The sequence below is a fragment of the Heptranchias perlo genome, chromosome 17 (assembly GCF_035084215.1).
Source record: "Heptranchias perlo isolate sHepPer1 chromosome 17, sHepPer1.hap1, whole genome shotgun sequence".
Classification (NCBI taxonomy): Eukaryota; Metazoa; Chordata; class Chondrichthyes; order Hexanchiformes; family Hexanchidae; genus Heptranchias; species Heptranchias perlo.
In genome coordinates this window covers 42655221-42671937 of record NC_090341.1, presented here as the reverse complement: position 1 = coordinate 42671937, position 16717 = coordinate 42655221, and positions in this window count along the sequence as shown.

Here is a 16717-nt window from a genome sequence, read left to right as displayed (position 1 = left end):
AGGTATGGGCCAGACCTGTGCCAAGTACAGCAACACCGAGAGCACCTCGCACCTGATAACCAGGTTCTTGCCCACGATCGAGAGGGATCGTCGGTCCCACAGTCCCAGTTTCTGCTTCACCTTGGAAATACGCTCCTTCCAGTTCTTGGTACACGCCCCGGCCCCCCCGAACCAGATCCCCAGCACCTTCAGGTAATCCGACCTGACTGTGAAGGGGACAAAGGATCGGACGGTCCAGTTCCCAAAGAACATGGCCTCGCTCTTGGTGCGATTTACCCTGGCCCCGAGGCCAGTTCGAACTGGTCGCAGATGCTCATCAATCTGCGGACCGACAGCTGATCCGAGCAAAAGACGGCGACTTCGTCCATGTACAGGGAGGCCTTGACCTGAGTGCCTCCGCTGCCGGGGATCGTCACCCTTCTTATGCCCGCATCCCTCCTGGTGGACTCGGCAAAGGGTTCGATGCAGCACACGAACAAGACTCATATCCTTCTGTGAAAATAACTCGATATCTTCTCAGCATTTCAGAAATGATCTGAACTGCCTTCGCTTGGGCGTATTGAAAGATTGTCTTTGTCCTTGTGCCTATGACATCAGTGTAAAGCAAAAAGAATCTCATTTTAAACAAGGTTTCAAAAAGAGTCCAGCATAAACAAATAAAACAAATACAAAAAATCGAACTGCTGAGCACTGAGAACTAATTTTGAAATGAATGTTTCTAATGGAGTCTACGTATTGGATCTGCCAATGTTTTAATTGGTTTATAGACTCAGCACATCCATTGACTATTTTTAAACTGACCCTTTCCAAAATCTTCTGTAATATTTTAATTAGAAATGTACAAGTTCAAAATGTCAGCTGTCATGAAACTGATGACGAAGCATAATCTGCCGGTAGCCTGGATGTTGTTTGGAATATCACATGATTTAAATGCTCCACAGTCGAAGCTTGTCTATACTCGAGTGTTTAGACAGAGCACAATCTGTTTATGCTTCTTACTATAAGAATGCTTAAGTAGCTTGGAGAACCTTCACAGTAGCTTTTATTTGACAACTTGAGCCAGGCGGTGGTGCGTAGTCCAAAAAGGATAAAAGCAAAAACAAGTGTGTTATTATTCATCTATTAGTCATGTGTTGTGCTTAGTGGATCCACGTGCTGCCTCAACCTTGTGTTAGTTCAGCAGTTACCTGAAGGAACACATTTACAATGTGTTTAAAGCCACATAATGTACTGTACCCTCCTAGCTGGAGAAAGAATATCTTTTGAAAACCTGTCAGAATTACAATTGCATAGAATGTACAGCACAGAAACAGGCCATTCAGCCCAACAGCTCCATGCCGGTGTTTATGCTTCACGTAAACCTTCTCCCTCCATACTTCATCTAACCCTATCAGCATATCCTTCTATTCCTTCTCCCTCATGTGTTTATCCAGCTTCCCCTTAAATGAATCTATGCTAGTTGCCTCAACTACTCCTTGTGGTAAAAAGTTCCACATTCTCACCACTCTCTGGGTAAAGAAATTTCTCCTGAATTCCCTATTGGATTCATTAGTGACTATCTTATATTTATGGCCCAAAGTTCTGGTCTCCCCCGCAAGTGGAAACATCTTCTCCATGTCTACCCTATCAAACCCTTTCATAATCTTAAAGACCTCTATCAGGTCACCCTTCAGTCCTCTCTTTTCTAGAGAAAAGATCCCCAGCCTGCACAATCTTTCCTGATAGGTATAACCTCTCAGTTCTGGTATCATCCTAGCAAAACTTTTTTGCACCTTCTCCAGTGCCTCTATATCCTTTTTATAATACGGAGACCAGAACTGTTCACAGTACTCCAAGTGTGGCCTAACCAAGGTTCTATACAAGTTTAACATAACTTCACTGCTTTTCAATTCTATCCCTCTGGAAATAAACCCCGGTGCTTGATTTGCTATTTTTATGCCCTTATTAACCTGTGTTACTACTTTTAGTGATCTGTGTATTTGTACCCCCAGATCCCTTTGCTCCTCCACCCTATTAAGACTCTTATTATCCAAGCAGTATGTGGTCCCTTTATTATTCCTACCAAAATGTAATACCTCACAGAGGCAGCTATTGGTAATGTGTGTAATGCTGGAGGTTAAATCATGGTGAAATAAACCATACGAGCAAGGATGAGAATTTTTAAAATGAGTCATTGGCGGACCGGGAGCCAATGTAGGTCAGCGAGCACAGGGGTGATGGGTGAACGGCAAATCCGTTGGCTCAACATTCAGTGGAGTACTCGCGTCCAATGGGAGCGGAGTATGTCTCCCTTGCCCCACCATCATCGGGGAGCAGGAGACCAGAGCTCCAGCCTCTGAATACTGTTACTTTGTGGCGTAAACTGAAATAGTCTGCTTGCTTCAGTATTGGGCCTAAAATGTATTAGTGAATGCAGAACAGAGAATTTAGCCATACACCTTGAGGATCGTTTAAACATTCTGTACACAGAATACACACAGCTTTTACATTTCCTTCCCAGATAGTATCATAGTAATAGTATGGTACAGCACAGATGGAGACCATTCTGCCCATCATGTCTGTGCTGGCTCTTTGGTGGGGCTATCCAATTAATCCCACTTCCCTGCTCTTTTCCCATAGACCTGCAATTTTTTCCTTTCAAGTATTTATCAAATTCCCTTTTGAAAGTTACTATTGAATCTGCTTCCACCATCCTTTCAGGCAATGCATTCCAGAATCATTACAATTTGCTGTGTAAAAAAAAGTTTCCTCATGTCACCTCTGGTTCTTTTACCAAACACTTAAATCTGTTTCCTCTGGTTATTGATCCTTCTGCCACTGAAAAGAGTTTTTCCTTAATCACGATCAAAACCATTCATGATTTTGAATACCTCTATCAAATCTCCTCTTAACCTTCTCTGCTGTAAGGAGAACAACCCCAGCTTCTCCAATCTCTCCACAAAACTGAAGTCCCTCATCCCTGGTATCATTCCAGTAAATCTCTTCTGCACCCTCTCCGAGGCCTTGACATCTTTAGCATAACTTCCTTGCTTTTGTACTCTATCGGGACAATTTTAACCCCAAGAACAGATGGGTTGGGGGCTGGTGGGAAGGTAAAAATTGTAAAAAAAGTAAAACCCGCCTCCAATCCGCCCGTTGTTAGGTTTAAAATTTACCTCAGAGTACAAAAGCAAGGAAGTTATGCTAAAACATTATAAAACCCTGGTTAGGCCTCAGCTGGAGTATTGTGTTCAATTCTGGGCATCACACTTTAGGAAGGATGTCAAGGCCTTAGAGAGGGTGCAGAAGAGATTTACATGAATGGTACCAGGGATGAGGGACTTCAGTTATGTGCAGAGACTGGAGAAGTTGAGGTTATTCTCCTAGTCTCTGTTTTAATGGAGGCGGGCTCTCAGGAGGCAGGTTGGTAAAATCTTTTAAGGAGTCTGTGGGCCTCCTTTTTAACAGCATTTTTATTTTTAACTCCTGAGAGCCGGGATTCCCAGGCCTTCTGCTTCAAGCCATCTAAGAGGAGGTGAGAAGGCCCGGATTAACAGGCGAGTGCCTTAATTGCACTGCTTGTGGGCCAGGAGGAGCAGGAGTGTTTCCTTCAGGCCCAACAAGCTTACCTGCCACGATCCCACACATGATTGGCCAACTCCCTCCCCCTCAATATCCACCCCCCCCACCGCGATCTCTAAACCCCCCACTCCCACGATCTTCAGATCCCCCCCCAAACCCCTACGATCTCCGACCCCCCCCCCTCCCCCGATTAAGACTTACCTGCTGGCATCTGCTCCCTGGCTTCTCTCCCATCCGACTGACAGCCAGCCTATCAATCTGGTTGGATGTCAGGCAGGAAACATACTGAAAAAAATTGGAAGCCGCCCATAAGTCAAAATCATAAGGACGTCCAGAAGACCTATGCTTCCAAGTTTCCTGTGTGGAAATCTGCCCCCTCCTCCGTTTAATGGTAAAATTTACCCCATGTCTCTATTAATAAAGCCAAGGATCCCCTATGCTTTTTCAAGTTGCCTTGCCACCTTCAAAGATTTATATACATACACCCCCAGGTGTCTGTTTCTGCACTCCCTTCAAAATTGTACCATTTAGTTTATATTGCCTCTCCTCATTCTTAGCACCAAAATATATCACTTCATACTTCTCTGCATTAAATTTCATCAGTCTGTCTGTGTCCTCCTGAAGTCTGTTACTATCCTTTACATTGTTTACTACATTTCTGAGTTTCAAGACATCTGCAAAATTTGAAATTGTACCCTCCATACCCAAGTCCAGGTCATTAATATATATCAAAAAGAGCTGTGGTCCTAATACTGAACCCTGGGGGACATCACTATATACTTCCCTCCAGTCTGAAAAATAACCTTTCACCACTACTCTCTGCTTTCTATCCCTTTGAGAATTTTGTACCCATGCTGCCACTGTCCCTTTAATCCCATGGGCTTTAATTTTGCTTACAAGTCTATTATGTGGTACTTTATCAAATGTCTTTTGAAAGTCTGTATACACTACATTAACCATACTACCCTCATCAACCCTCTCCATTACTTCATCAAAGAATTCAATCAAGTTTTCCTTTAACAAATTCATGCTGACTTTCATTTATTAGCCCATACTTCCTTCCTTGGAGGCCTCCTATTGTTCAATTACTGTTTTGCCTAACAATTTCTGATTGCAATCCACTTGAGCAAGATCCCTTTTTAACTCACTGAAATTAGCCCTCCTCCAGTTAAGTATTTTTACGCTTGATTGTTCCATTTTTTTTGGGTAACTATTCTGTACCTGATTATATTATGATCACTGTTCCTCAAATGCTCCCCCCACCACTGAAACATGCTCCACTTGCCCACTTCATTCCCCAGAACTAGATCCAGCACTGCTTCCTTCCTCGTTAGGCTGGAAACACGCTGATCAAGAACGTTCTCTTGTATGCATTTCAGGAATTCCTCCTGATCTTTGCCCTTAACACTGTTACTATCCCAGTCTATATTGGGATAATTTAAGTCCCCATTATCACTACACTATAGTTCTTGCACCTTTCTGTAATTTGCCTGTAAATTTGCACCTCTATCTCCTTCCCACTATTTGGTGGCCATAGTATACACCCAATAGTGCAATAGCTCCTCTATTGCTCCTTAATTCAAACCAAATAGATTCTCTCTTTGACCCCTCAACTGCATCATCCCTTTCCAGTGCTATAATAGTTTCTCTGATCAATACTGCCACCCCCCCCCCTCTTTCTTTCCTTCCCTGAATACCCTATAGCCAGGAATATTAAGTTCCCAATCTTCCCCTTCTTTGAGCCAGGTTTCTGTTATTGCCACTATATCATATCCCGATGTGGCTACTTTTGCCTGCAGCTCACCAACCTTATTTACCACGCTCCATGCATTTATGCTCTTGCACTCCAAACTCATCTTAGATTGCCTCGCATTTGCCCTCTGTCTGAAGTATTCTTTATTCTAGAGCTACTTATACCTCCCAGTCCTCTGTGCACCATGTTTCTCCTCTCTAATGCTTCATCCTGGTGTTTATCCCCCTGCCAAATTAGTTTAAACGTTGACAGCAGCAGGAGGCCACACCTTAGGGATGGTCCCTAGCAATCGGGAAAGGGGAGGGAGCGAGCAAGAGATCGGGGCTTGGGGTGGTTCCACTGGTCAATATATACAGCACACTTTTTGGATCCCATCATAACTGGTACTTGTAATTGCTATTCTGCAAAGTCATTCAATGGCACATGGAGATGCTCGTGACATCTCCCTCATGAGATTAATGGTTCAGTTGCAGACTCAGAGGTTTGTATAGATTCTACTTTTTATTTTAAAATGTGAATAAAACATTAACAAAATACCTTAGTGATACAAATTTCATCTTTTGGAAACAAAAACCACTTTGCTTCTCACAGTAAATTATTGTTGCTCTGTCAGCAAACATTCAGTGCATGCCCCACAAACAACAACATGACTGCAGCGGTTCAAGAAGGCAGCTCACCACACGGACTGCAGCGGTTCAAGAAGGCGGCTCACCACACGGACTGCAGCGGTTCAAGAAGGCGGCTCACCACCACCTTCTCAAGGGCAATTAGAGATGAGCAATAAATGCTGGCCACGCCAGCGATGCCCACATCCCATGAACGAATTTTAAAAAATGAAGGATCAGTTAATCTGTTTTGGTGATATTGGTTATGGGATGAATTAGCCAGAATGCTGGGTGAATTCTATACTCTATGAAGAGTTCCATAGGATCTTTAATATCCATCTAAACAGGCAGGTGGGACCTTGGATTAACATGTGAATCAAAGGGTGACACCTCTGATAATGCAAAATTCCTTTAAAACTGCACTGAAGTGCCGGTCTCTACTTTGTACTCAAATCTTGGCTTCAATCCGCAACCTTCTAACCCAGACAGCACTATCAACGAGCCTAGCTGTTGAGGGGTATTGTACCATTCTAAAATAGCGATGTTATCCCTAACCTTCCTCCAACGTATGTGCCCAGTAGTTGAAAGTATGAAATAGCAGGACATGTACAGAATGTACTACACTCTGAGGATCCTGAAGTTATTTGCGAACATTTTATTCTGCTCTTGCTGCCAAATGTTAAAGGGCTATAGATGCCCATCTTTCTTATGGCATAGGAGAGCAGACCATATCTAAGCTAGGATCTATTTCATGTGATATCAGAGTCAGTAATTCCAGAAGAGACAGAATCCTGGAATCCGATCTTGAGGGTGGAAACTTGGACTGGGACATCTCCATCCTTCCATTATTTGAGATCAAAACATCCACACTTAGTTATCTTCTGTTGTGGGCGGGAAGGGGAAAATGGGCCTGAAGTCATAATGGACCAACAACTAATGCCTCGATATTAACACCACCCCCCAACCCCCGACCCCACCTCGCCGTGACAGGCGGGGAAGGTTTGGGGGGGGGGTGGGGGAGGGATAAAAATTTTAAAACGGGGAATGCGTCCCCAAGCCGCCACATACACGCCCGTTGCTGTTTTCATGGCGGTGGGGTTAGTGTTGTGCAAGTGTCCTGCCGTCAAGAGGCAAGACACTGCAACATAATTAAATCAGGCTCCCACAGTGCAATTGGGAGTCTGATTTAAATTTAACAGCTGCCACATGGGTTACCTAGGGCTTGGGAAACCCGGCAGTAAAAGGGAGGCAGGAGCTGCCGGCTCAAGAAGGTAAGTGTCTTTTACAGCACTTCTCGTGGGCCAGGAGGACTCGCCGCAGCCCCTCAAGGAAGCCTTCGGCCTCCCCTGCTGCAATCGCCGACCTCCCCTTCCAAGCCCCAATCTCTCGCTCCCTCCCTTTCACAGTGGCCTCTCTCTCCCACCCTCCAAGCCCCAATCTCTCGCTCCCTCCCTTTCACAGTGGCCTCTCTCTCCCACCCTCCAAGCCCCAATCTCTCGCTCCCTCCTGTGGTGGCCTCTCTTTTTCCTCCACCCCCCCCACAGAAGCCCCAATCTCTTACTCCCTCCCTCCCTCCCGCGGTGGCCTCTTCACTAACTGCATCCTCAAGGAGCTTGCAAACATTGCAAACATTGATGAGAAGGTTGCTGTGAGGTATTGCCTTGCTCTGGGCCGCTGGTAGTGCTGAGTGTCTGCGTTTCCAGGTCAACAATGGCAGAAAAACTGTTTCCTGGACACACCTTCAAAAAGACCTGACATTACAAGACAGTGCTTGTGTGGTTACACGTATGCCTCTGTGGAAATGAGAGAGAAGGGAAACCAGACAAAAAAATGGACGGTAGTATCCCTGAGTTCTGGTGAGGCCTTTAGCCTCATCTTCTCTTCTTCCCACCATGCTCTTGTATGTAAAGCTATCAAGGCTTCTAAGGGAATACAGGGCTTGTAATTTCTGAGCCTCTTCCAGATCAGGTCTGTTTCCTTGTATTATGTGCAATTTTACTGCACAAGCAGAGAAACAGTTTTCAGATGTCATATATTGAAAGAGCAAATACGCAGTGGTAGGTAGGCAGGTGCCTAACCTGCAGGCCATCATGCAGATTGGTTGTGTTCCAATGATTTGTTTTTTTTACATGAGGGCTTGATATAGTAAATGTGGAACTGGTTAAAATGCAACATTTTGTGACATGCAGATTTGGGCCAGTCACGGGGTAAACAGTATTGTTGGCTAATTATGCAATAATGTTTCATTGTCTAGAAAATGTAAAATAAATGAATGCGTAGAGGTGGCCTGTCAGGCATGATGGCCATTCTCAACAATTCTTCTATTTAAATTCACAGAATATATAGACACAGATGACTAAACATTCAATTTACCTTAATGGTTCCTGTGCTGCCGAGACAAAATTGTAGCTGTGGGTGCAACTGGTTAGAATAAAATAGATTGTAATGTTAGATTTGATATCCTTCAAGTATTGATAGATCACTTTAGAGAATTAGGGAGCAATTTCAGGGAGGATTATCTTCTTTGGTTATTCATTTCCCTCAGGAGATTAAATGAGTTGAGCAGAGGTCACAATAGGACTTGATCTGCTCTACAGAAGGCTGAATGTCCTTATTTCATTCTGTACTTTAAGGAAATTTAAATGAAGCATAATGGGGTAGTGAAAATGTAATGAGATCTTTGTCATACTTGAATTGTGCATTTGGTGCCTCATTTGATCAAGACGTGTAATGCAACATTACTCTCAGAAGGTCTATTGTGTTCTTGTGGAATGTTATGTCCTCTAGTAGTGTCACTCATGGGATCATGGAAACTCTCATGTATTTTCCTAGATCTTCCTTAAGGTGTGCCAATGAAATTTACATTGCTAAATCTTATGACAAAAATGTTGGAGGTAAATTTCTATCATTTACCTCAGTTTTTACAGTAAATTTACATTCTTATCAAAGTTACCAAATGGAAACATATAGAAATTATAATGAACATCATTTCAATAGGCTTTAAATGACCTTTAAGATTGACAGGATGGTGTAAAAACATTTTCAATTCAATTCCAGTATGCTTATGAATTTATAGCAGTTCTACCTTCAAACAAAACCTTTGCTGTAAGTAAATTCTCACCATGGCATCTGGCTCCTTTTCCTCTGAAGCAAAGCTTTGCTTTTGACAGTGGGGATCTTCACTAATCTCTAAAAGACCAGGAGCAGTGAGTTCACTGAGCAGACCCTGAAAGGATCACGTAGATAACACACATCATTTGCAGGCTATTGTAGGAAAACAAACAGGCTAGCCAACCGTCTCCTAAATAATAAGTCCATGGCAGCAATACTGGGAGTTGCATTTCTCTTCTCAAACACAAGGGACTATCTGCTGAATTTAGCATATCTATGCTGCTTGTGTTGCGTCATGTCTTCTCACTGCTATAAGTGAGAACTGAAATTTATGGGCTCTGGTGCCCCTTCGAGGCTTCTGGCCCCTAAATCATTGGCCCCTCCCCATTTCTGGTGTTGCAGCACATGTGCCACTGCAGTACTGCTGGTGCCTTGTCTCACGATGACAAAAAGGTAAAATAGGCATGGGTGTCAGGAGGGATGGAGAGGGTCCTCGTGGTCCCAGTGATCTCCCAGAGCTTCGTTCAGAAGGGCTGGAAGTGCAATTATGACCAGAATTTTGACAGTACAGTACTGTTTAGCTGTTATTCTGCTGGCACACATCTGTGAGCGTTGAATGACATTTCTGAAGTATGTGTGTGGTTTGATGCTGGATTTAAAATTCGCAATCTCGTACTGCTTCACTTAGAGGTTGCAGTAGTTATCCTCTATGCACTTCAAATTTTTTTGGTGGCTGTTGAAGGTCTCAATGGTAAGAGATGTCTGCATTATCTGTGGCCATGGAGGATAGCATGGATTAGAGAAAAGAGATGTGTCCACAGAGGAACTCTGCTATGGAGTAATAGCATGAATGAGTTAGGTTGTATTGTATTTCGGGGAAAATTGCAAGGTGCGGAGGTAGCATCAGATCTGAAGGTAGCAGAAGTGGTCCAGTTGTGTGGAGGTAGAAATAGTCAGCAAGCAGGTGGCAGGATATGATCTTATCCCTGTGGAGCAGTATGAGGCTTTTGTGTGCCATGGCATGAAGCCACTTGTAGCAAGTTCTTCTGCAAACTTGGTGCTTTGTTATAATCGGGAGTTTGCTGATGGGCCTCGAGACACTTTTGATGTGACAAAAACTTCTCTCCCAGCTACCACTGTTGTGACATGTGTCAAGCAGCGACTGCCCTGGGGATTGGAAAACACCAACAAAAATCACTGCAGTGCCAAAGATGGAAATCTGTCTCCCAAGCATCAGCAATAGAAAACCCCGCAGAGAAAGTGTGCTGGTTTTTAGCACCAGATCGAACAGAGCTGGAACTGCCAGTAGAAGAGAATCAGGGCTTAATGTGAAGTGACATTGCCAGCTGTCTTTTGATCTCTAAATCCTTGCACAAGTTTAAGAGCTCCAACATCATAGGCCAAATTTCAATCATTCCCATTGCATGCCACTTCTTCAGCAGAATAATACTCCCACTGGAAGAGTATCATTATTCCAATATTCATCCACTAATCTGACTGAAGTCAGGTAGTATGGGGAAAATGGGGTGGGGAAACCGAAATTTCAGGTTCCCTGCCCTTAAAGCAGGAATAGGAAATACCCATCCCCCAACACAGGGGACCTGGCTACCCCCTCACCACATTTAAATTTCGGCGGAGTTGATGGGGTGAGGAATTCGGCCAATTTTCCCACCACAGTACCATTTGGCCTAGTTAAGTCCAGGGGGTAGAAATTGGTGAGAGTTGCGCCAGTTTTTCGGGCGTAAAAGGGGCACAACACTGATGAATTTTGCAGAAGGACAGCTTCCACCCAACCTGCATGTGCGTTCAGACCACTGCTGACTTCGGTGGACCATTCTTTAGGTGGCCCCCTTGCATGTGTTAATCAGGGCCCTAATGGAAAGTGTGTTTACAATTAGCGGAGCAGGTGCCGGGCCTGCTCCACTCAGGATGCTTCAGCAACCCCTGCGGCCGCCAACAAAAGTTAAGTTTTAAAAAAAAATTAACTTTGAGAAACCTTCCTGTAGACCCAGGAGCAGAAGTGCTCGCCTGACTCCACAGTCATTTCAATACCCCCACCCCCAACTCCTCTCCTGGGACTTACCTTCAGGCCATCGCTGGTGAAGCAAGCAGCCCGACATTCGGCATTTGCATAGTGTGTGTGGGGACGCAGAAAATGTAAATGAGGCCCAAGGCCCGATTGTGGGCCAGCCTCAGGCTTCCTGGTTGGGGGCGCGCCGTGTCTAGGCCCAGATGAATTTCGACCCCAACAAGAGTGACGGCGACACTTCCTGAATCAGGAGCTGTAAGAAGTAGACTTAATAATGACCCCCCCCCCTCTCTTCTGCCCTTCTGGTGGGCTGATTCTGGGCTCATTTTTAAAAATTAAGCTAAAAGTCATCAGGTACTTCTGCCCCCTTTGACGTTGGCTCCTCCCATTCCTGGTGTGGCAGCATGTGTACCGCTGCAGTACTGCTGGATTTGCCTCCTTGGCCATGGCGGCCTCCCTCCGTAAAGTGGAGTGAGCGTAAGGGATCTTAGGAGAAGCCTTTGACATAGGAGGAATTGGGCAATGCAGAACAGAATGAAGACATGAGAAGATGCTGCCTTTTACTGGATTCAGATCTTAATGATCCAGGAGCAGACGACATAACGGGAATAGCGCAGATCAATAAATCTGAGACGAATTATGTACTATGCTGTATTATCCTAAATAGAACTATGACATGGATTTAGAAACTATGCTGATCCTTAGATAATTCATTAGTCCAGTCTAGAATGACCAAAACCATAAACAGCAATTTAAAAAAATATTAACTTTAACAAGATTCCTGGAAGAATTGAGATAATAAAAGATACCCCCTCTCGGAGAGCAGTGGATAGCTATTATTAATGGTTGGCTGAAGAGGTTAATGCTGTGCTGATTAACAAAACTGGATATGTACTGGTTTGGAATGGGATCAAGGGTTTTGAGGATAAAGGCAGATAGAAACCATGTCCCACATAACATTCTCTGAGTCCCTAGGAAGGCAGATTCAGGATGAATAATGTGGGATGGAAGGGTGGATATGTGATCTGCTGTTTTATTTATTTTACCTTAGGTGGGAGAAGCTTTGCAGAACTTTCCTCTGGAGATTGATTGAATGGGTTGGGTAGAGTCCATCAGAGAGTGGATTGTAGCTCTGTGGAAGGAATGGCCTAGGTGGTCTTTTCTCAGTCCATGCATACAGATGTTCAAATGCAAGATGTAGTCCTGTAAGAGCAAAATGTACCAAAAGAGCAACAAACAAAAAAAAAATTATAAATCAGAACCAAAACATTGCACATGCTGGCCTAACCTTTCTGCTCCTGTCTGGTGGGATTTTGGTAGAACTGTGGCGGGCAGGGGAACGGTGCTCAGGAATCCACTCCATTGTGTCCTGACCTCTTTTGTCTGGTACCTGGGCCCACCCATTTGGCACTTTGCATGTGCTCTGAATTTGTGTGTGTTGGTGGTGGGGGGTGGGGGAAGTGGGAAATGGAAGTGTATGCCAATGAGACATGAATTGGGGAAATACATCTTCCAACGCGGCTCCTGTGATTTGTATCCTGTGAACGCTGAAGGCAGGGGCCCCATTAGGCCCAGTTATCCAGCATGCTCTTGATGGTGCTGGAGCTCCAGATTTTTTTTTGGGGGGGGGTGGGGGTAGCCTGTGCAAGTGTCCAAAGAGTTGCTGCCTTACACAGGCCAAAGAGAAGGCCCCATAAAGTTAAACTATATGTATATTTTTGCATGCAGCACCGACGCCGCCTGCATCTCTGTGCTACGAGTAATCCCCGCTTCTTTACGCCATTGCTCAGTGAACTGGACCTATTACGTAATTAATATACACTGCCAAGTAGAGCCTCCTTCCGTACTTTTATATTGACTTTTGGCCACCTTAGCCCAGGGTGCCTGCAGCTGGTGACCAGGTGAATGCAAAAATGGCCAGGCTCTTTTAGACCAGTAGAAAGGAAGACTGACTGGATGTTCCTGATTTCTCCCAGGGTGAATGCAGCTGCTGACGTCATGCTGCAAAATTATGACGTCACTACTCAGTGCGCGCACACTGGCCGGAATGTCATTGTGTGTGTGTGTGTGTGTGTGTGTGTGTGTATATAGAATGGCGGGCCTGTAGAGTGTATGTGGTTTACAGGAAGGCTGGCTGCAAGAAAGAAAGACGATGTAGGAGAGGGGGACAGGTATCTCACTCTCCCAGGATCCACCGACAACATAAAAGCAGCTTAAGTGGTCAAAATAACCCCACACGGCACCAATGTGTTTCTGTGAAATTCCTCGCTTACTTTAATAAAAGCATCAGAATTGCAGGCAGGTGAATTTCTCACCTATCACAATTTCACCTCATAAATCGGTCATATTCAAATTGTTATGGCACAAAGAGGCATTAAAATGCAAATAGTTTGTTCGTGTATTCTCCAAAATTCTAAATCACAAAAGGATCATCACTTTGGTAAATGAAAAGATAAAAATATATTTTTCAGAAACTAAGTCCTGGGGGGAGGGGTGGGATTTTAACCCTACGTGCCTGCTGGAAACTGGGCTGGGCGGGCAGTTAAAATGTCTAGGTCACTGATCCAGCAGACAGCAGCCTGAATTGCTCCACGTCCGATTTTAACCTGCTCTTCCGACCGGACTGTAAAGCAACCACCTGCTGCCGCGGGGTCCTAAATGACATGTGCAGATCCGGGTCCAATGATGTCAATCGGGCCCCGATGGCATTTTAATTCAGGCCCGAGTGATGTAAACCACTGTAGCTTTCCCGCCAGGCTGAAGCAGGTCTGAAAAGCATCAGGACGTGAAGAGGTCCTGAAAGATGAGTTTTTTTTAAACCTTCCTTTATGGGGCCAGGAGGAGCCAGGCCAGACTCTGCCAGGAAATTTGAGGTCTCCCTTGTCTCTGATTCCCCCCCAATCCCCCACAGCTACCTGTATGATGGTGGGACACCTGATTTCCACGAGGCCAGCAGCCATTTCCCATGTGGTATTGAACGACGTTACAGTATTTAGGCCTGGCGGTTAAAATCTCCGTGGCCTCATGCTGCTGCTGAGCCGGTCAGAAACTAACAGACTCTAGCAGTTTCCTGCTGGAAACGTAGAAACATAGAAAATAGGAGCAAGAGTAGGCCATTCAGCCCTTCGGGCCTGCTCCGCCATTCAAAATGATCACGGCTGATCGTCTAACTCAGTACCCTGTTCCCGCTTTTTCCCCCATATCCCTTGATACCTTCAGCATTAAGTGTTAAGTGAAACCTGTTGTTAGGAGTTAAATTAAAACCCTCAAAGAAAAACTATGCCATAGTGATTTTGGCAAGGTTCCAGCTCGACAGGTTCTCAAATGGTGACATGACAGATTGAGAAAACCAAACAAAAAAGCGGTGATGAAATGCCATAAGAGTTTTTGTTCATCTCCGGTCACAGAATTTAATGGAGCCTCTTGGCGGAGTTTGATTTGTGTTCTTATGATGCTGAATATGGCATTCGTCTCCTTATTCTAGAACATGTCATGATTAATACTGTGATCAACAACAGCTCGTCTTGCTTCAGAGAAGGATCCGAAGCAGCAATTTCCAGCTCCACGTACAATTTGCTCTGAAATTGGACAAATTGCGTTGTGACTTTCTGCCTGTCAACTTTGTAAGTGGTTATTACTCATGATCTGGCAATGAGTTCCTTGGCAACCAACTTGGGGTTCAGTAAGTTGCTTGTGCAGTCAGGCAAAGGCCTTGCTTTGCTGCCTGGTCAGAAATTATTCTGAGCTACTTGGATAATAAATGTTCCCAGGGATGAGGCTCTACTGCATTCTCGATCAATTGTTTATCCACCTGAGCATCCCTAATTGCAGATCCAGTCATCTTCTAAATATAGTTGCATACGGAATGTTTAATGATGAGCTGATATATTTCAAACAAATAATTTTTTTTTTGGAGGGCAGGTAAGTGAAATGTCAGTTTTAAAGGAATGATAAATAATCAGGATGGGCACTCAAGTACTGGACTGTTGCCAAATCCAGACCAGGCCCTCAGTTGATGTTTGCACTCAGACTTTATCTGGAGTACCTTTATTGATCTCAGACAATCTTCTGCTCTGGCTGTTACGTTGACAGAAGTGCCCACCCTGAATTTCCAGGATCGGGGTCCTTTAAATGATTTAGGTAGGGTCCCCAGCCCCCATCCCGGACAGGCTAGAGAATGGCTGTCAGAGGCCTCCTGCAGCATATCAGCACCTCCTGCTTATTTTTTTTTATTTCTGCAGGGCCAGGGAGTTATGATTACCCTGCAACCAGCTCAACATACTTTAACTTTCAAACCCCCTTCCACTGCCCATAGCTACACCAGATTCCAGGAACACAGAGGCATCCCTTGTGCCCAGTGCAAATCAAGGGAAATATGCCAGATGATGTACTTCTGTCCTTTAACTCTGGGGTATTGCACTAGTGTACATTTTGTTTGGTTACTTATAAATATGAACTGATTGAAAAAAAATGATTCATTGCGTAATGTGACAAGTGTTCAAAGAATCAAGCTACTGCTCTAAAGCAATGAAAGATTGTACGCAAGGAAAATCATTTGTTATGCAGGAGATCTCATCTTTACTCAGTCTTTGGCTCCAACTCCTATATCACAGCTTTACTTTCCGATCTGTTTGTTCTCAGATTTAAAAAAAAAATCAAACTAGTCATTCCTCCCAAATATTTCTGTTGCTACTTTGCAAAAAGTGATCCTGAGAACAAGAAAAAAAAGCAAAAAGCAAAAAGAGAGTCAGAAAACCATGGTCAGCGTGCAGACTCAAAATTACCCCCTAAATATGATCGACAATCAACACTCAGTTTTTTCCAACTTTTGAATGCAACAAAAAGTGCGTCTTTTTAAAGCTGAAATCTAGACGCTGAAACTACATGGAGGGATTTAGTGCAAGAATGATTTATAGGTTATCTGAAGTTTCTCTATTTTAGCAGAGGCATTAGTTCAATTAAAATTAATGCCACTACTAAAATTGCAGATAGATGAACTTACACTAATATCCTATAGCATAATTTCAGGACTTTAATGTTTAAAACATAACACCTGTACGGATCGAACCAGCAATGGGAGTACACATACGGCTAGAATCCTAGGGAACGCTGACACATTCTACGGTTAAGTTAGATAGGATCAGACACAAACCTGCCATGAGATCTCAAGTGAAGTACAGCCATTATAATATGAGCAGAGACTGAATGTGCAGGCTTACTGCAGCAATGGATAGATGCATCTTGCAATATTGCCAAAGATCTGCTGCATACCAACACTAAAACTAAAGGTAAAATATGAGGGGTCATTTGGCAATCTCAGTGGGAAGCTGCACAAAGATAATTTGAGGTGGTCACAAAACCGGTAGAGCAGAATAACCCAGTGGATACAAGAGTAGAAGTAACCAATGTTGCTGTTACTGATATACATTTAATGCACTTATATAGAGTTCCTTTTGCTACTATTTTAATAAAGGCATTAACTATGGGGTAAAGAGTGACAGGAATTTCAGATGAATGTGATACGCATTCATATATCACTGACAGTAACTTCCTTTCATAATTCCTTGCAAGCATTAATCTGTTTATAGGTTTTCTATCAAATATCACATTCTCTTACAAATAGCAAATATTACCACCCAGACCAGGGAATAAAGCCAG